Source organism: Bidens hawaiensis, unplaced genomic scaffold (assembly GCF_021521415.1).
Source record: "Bidens hawaiensis isolate Kalapana, Puna unplaced genomic scaffold, B.hawaiensis_p1.1 tig00051585_1, whole genome shotgun sequence".
Taxonomy (NCBI): Eukaryota; Viridiplantae; Streptophyta; class Magnoliopsida; order Asterales; family Asteraceae; genus Bidens; species Bidens hawaiensis.
The window spans coordinates 99472-104088 of NW_027499265.1; the positions used below are offsets into that span (position 1 = coordinate 99472).

Sequence of the window (4617 nt, forward strand, 5' to 3'; positions counted from 1 at the left end):
CGTGAGGCGCATAAGAGAGTTTTTAACAACTCCAACTTTTCATTTTCGCTATCTATATAGGTTCGCAATATCACCTCTTCATGTTGGGTGACCTAGCCAAGATGCACTTCACAAAGTCTAACTCAAGCTCAAAGTTATTGTATTCTCCAACTCCAGTTCATTCAGATGCTCCAACCAAACATCATAATACTTTTCCACTTTTCTAGTATATTAGAATTATCTTCCGACTCAACAAAATCGTCATTTGACTCAACAGAAGCATCACTCTCTTTATAGTGTTGAAACTACCAAAAACCAACTCTGAAGCATACCGATTGGTGAAACATTTGTTCTGCTGTTAATACATATATTAAATTATATTTATTATGAGTTATGACACATATTTGAAGTAGATCAAATTATGCAGAAACAAGTACATCTATTAACGTTAACAGCTTTCCCGTGCCTAAAGTAAAATTCTTTAGTTTTAAACTGTAAATATAAATATAAAGCACACCCATCCACCAACCCTTGTCAGCCTAAAATCTAGAATATTATATATTACATGTATAGGAATATGCACAACTCAATTAAATAAAAAATGAATAAACAAATCGAAACATCTCACGTCAACCATTTCGTAATATTGAGCCCCAGAAAATCTTTATGAACGAACCAGAAATACAAGTAGCAACACAAGATAATCATCATAAATCTCAATATTAATTCTCAGCAAACTTGAGTGATCTAATCGTCAAGGAGGCGGTTTCCAAAAACGATTTCAACTGGTGATGCACATGGGGGCCGTGGGGCGCATAAGAGAGTTTTTAACAACTCCAACTTTTCATTTTCGCTATCGATATAGGTTCGCAATATCACCTTCATCATATTGGGTGACCTAGCCAACATGCACTTCACAAAGTCTAACTCAAGCTCAAAGTTTTGGTATTCTCCAATCTCCAGTTCATTCAGTGCTCCAACCAAACATCAGAATACTTTTCCAGTATATTAGAATTATCTTACGACTCAACAGAATCTCCATCAGACTCCATAGGAGCATCATCCGAATAATCAGCAATCTACAACAAGAGACTTGTGTCAATGAACTGTGACCTAAGAAAAAAGAATTAATATCCAAGATACACTTGTGCTACTATTTACCACTATCTTAAGTATCACCAAGTTTGGGCAGCATTTGATCAAAACAGCAAGAAAAGGCAATCCATACGCGTCAAAAAAGAACATGTATCTTATGAAAACGTATTTGAGGTGGATCGGTGAGGTTGGAGGCTCTTCTGGAAGCGAAGCTTGAACTAACGACTTCAACCATAGGCCAAAACAACGATTAACAACCAGAGTTTAAAAATTTTTGTTTTCTTTACATTATAAAGTGAACATAAATATTACCGGAATGGTATGACCCCAAGTTGTTAGATGTTCAATCGCAGGTAAACACTTGAGTAGCTCCATAATGCTCGGTTTTTCATCACCGAGAAAATCTTCTTCAAATAGAATTTGCATAAACATAATTATTCTGAAAAGTTTTGGAAGCCCGTGTGAATGGATAATACAATTATTAACTTACCAAACACAAGCTCTTAAGTGATGGACAATTTGATAAAAGATGTAGAAGAGTTTCTTTTGAAATCCTTACATAGCCTAAATATAATCTTGTAAGGCTATCAAATCCATTGAATATCGGTCCATGGTTGAAAATACAAAATTCAAGATCTAGGTCCGTTAAGTGGCGCAACGAGAAGAAAGATGAGGGTAAACAATACCTACTGGGTTCATAAAAGTAAAATGCTAGTTTCTTGACAGGATGACATCTAGACAAATGTAGTATTACTTGATCAATTTCAAACTAGCTCTCCTCTGCATTCAGCGAAAGTGAGAACTCATGTATCGGACCTTGTCGTAACAGCAAAATTTGGTGGATAACCCAGAAATGTTTGCACCTGATGTCCTTATGTCTCCTATCATATTCTAGGCGGGATACATGATTCCACCAATCATCCGGCTCCTCTTCCCGTGGTTTATAACCAATAGAATGCCAAAACTCGAGTTTAGGAATAGTGGTCCATTTGTACCTCCATTCTCTTGAGAGGATACTTGTCCGTGCTGCCTCTTCAATTACTAAAAGAGATAGGATGCTTTCGATTATGGGTTGAGGAAGTGTGGTGATTATATCCATTCGCTGAGCGTTAGACAACCGTTTAGCTTTCATCTTGGGCTATTTTTGTTGGATCAATACTGCAATATGTGAAATTCATTTAAGATGAACTCAGTTTACTAGACAGAGAAAATAAAAATAGACAATAATAATAATAATAATAATCACACCGCACTCATCATGTCATATAATTTATTCTTCTTTCAAAATGCCGCTAAAAGGAGGCGCTGGAAATAAACTGAAGTAACAACAATCTGAAGGACTAAGCATTCAATTACTAACAACAAAGAATTCAAGTTTATAGAATCGAATATAAGTAATTTAAGTATCAACATTCAAAATGTAACTAATTTCAATTAAACAAGAAACAGAAACCTGCACGAGCCGCCGGTTAAACGGAGCAAGCCGGATTCACAGCCAGTTCGATGGCCTTTACTGCAGCCGCCTGTTTAGTTTAGAAAATTGGGAGGTGCGTAAACTGAAAATGGGCAAAGGTAATCGGGTTATAGGTAAAGGTATGAGCTACCCTGTATAGAAAGTATCATCTCTAAAATCAGGGTACAGGTACGCGCATCGAAAATGCCAGGTACAGTACACTATTGGTTCGGTATTGATATGTTCGACAACGCATAGTGGTAACTAAGCATATAGAGTGTCTTCTCAGACGTGACATCGGTCAACAATGACTAGTTTTGCAAAAAGTGACATAGTAGTAAAATGTCTCATTATCCACTTATAATCATTACCCAATCATTACTTTTTATCCTTTAGATAAAAGGACAAAAACCAGTCCAACCCTCCCACCTTGTTTGTATAAATGAAAATTTATAGTGTAATAATAATCTTATTTAGTTAATTTAGTTATTTATATACTTATCACCTTAATCGAATCATAAAGATTAGTTGTATAAATGAAAATTATAATAAGTATCAGTTTCTCAATTATTTATCCTAGGCCATGGGGTATTGTAGAACCGTTACACTGCATTCTTGAGTTTTTTTGTTTAAGGGTTTGGAAAAGAAAATATAAGAATTTTTTTTTTTCATTTTTGAGTTTTTTCATTAAAAGAAAAGAAAAAGAATGGAAAGAAAAGTTAGGGTTTTTTTCTTTCAAAACTTTCCAGCCAAATATGAAAGGAAAGTTTATAGTCATATGCAATATTACTAATTTACCCTATCTTTTTCTTGCTATCTAACTCAATAATGAGGACATGATTGTAAAGTTACAATTTTTTTCCTGTCTTTTCCTTCCTATCTAACTCAAGAATGTAATTAACACTTTATTTTCTGTTCTTTTATTTTAACTCGAAAATGTCTTTTAAATATATACCTTTCTTGATTTAATGTGAGTTTCTTTTGTTTTTTCGGAGGTGTTTGGGATTCCTTATTTTACTTCCTTATGACTTATTTAAGTCATAAGTTATAAGTTACAAAGTTGTAACTTATCACTTATACACTCACAAAACCTAACTTTCCCAAACACTTTATAACTTATAACCCAAGCACTCGGTAAAATAATACATTACTTTCTGAAGCAACTGTTTTTTAACAACGTACTTTAAAACTTCATACATTGAGACTGAGTGACAAAACCATCATTTTTCAACTCATGATCACAGTTCTTATATTTGTCATTAGTTCCATTAGTTACACTTGTGTAAAGGTGCACAAATCGGGTTCTGACACAAATTCGGGTTGAATCCGGGTCTAGTTGGGAAAATAGAAGTGAACAAAAAACGGATTTCTACAAAACCCGGCCTGTTTTTAGGGGAAATGATTGGGTTGGGTCGATTCCAAACCTATTTATTTTTGCCCTCTACTTGTGTTCATTAAATTGAGTATGGGCTCATATAGTGAATTAGCCTATAGAATATAGATGTCTCCAAAAACTTAAAAGTGGGTCTCTTTCGCTTCCATTCTTCTTTGCTTCATATTTATTAATTTTCTTTTTGTTGTTTGAACTACGAAATTAGGATAAGTATGAATGATATTTGTGTATTAAACAGTCACATAACTCACGGGTAAAAGCCCCGTACAAATTGATACACATGATTTGGGATTTTGTGTTTGGGGTTTCTAAATCGTTCACATAGTAGTTTGGCTTATTACTTTGGTCAAACCACCACAAAAATTAACCGTGGATTATTGAAAAAAAACGATTTGGGATAGCAATCGGTTTTACAATCAAATCGTTTAAATTGGCAATGAATAAACAATTTGAACTGGTTGGTTCAGTCAAAAATCATATTAATCATCTAATTAGTATTTGTGTAATCGGTATAAATGAGGAAGTTGGTGCCGCAAAGAGCTTTGCTGAGGTGTGCATAATGTTATTATGTTTTTGTGTTTAAATAACGTCTTCCAGTTTGGCAAGATGGTTGAGGTGCTACATGTTAATGTTGCTTCCGGATTAGAACTAAGTTCTACTCTTCGATGGTGATAAATTTTTTTCAGGCTTGTTAATG

General features: G+C 34.3%; 1 pseudogene across 1 annotated transcript; it reads right to left on the reverse strand.

The window, feature by feature from the left end:
* Positions 1–726: 726 nt before the first annotated feature.
* On the reverse strand, positions 727–2213 carry LOC143599176 (F-box/FBD/LRR-repeat protein At1g13570-like; annotated as a pseudogene). Its single transcript, XR_013147259.1, has 4 exons — positions 1572–2213; positions 1387–1513; positions 1123–1299; positions 727–1058 (listed from the first exon to the last, which is right to left on the reverse strand). The product of XR_013147259.1 is annotated as an F-box/FBD/LRR-repeat protein At1g13570-like (transcript).
* Positions 2214–4617: the final 2404 nt, after the last annotated feature.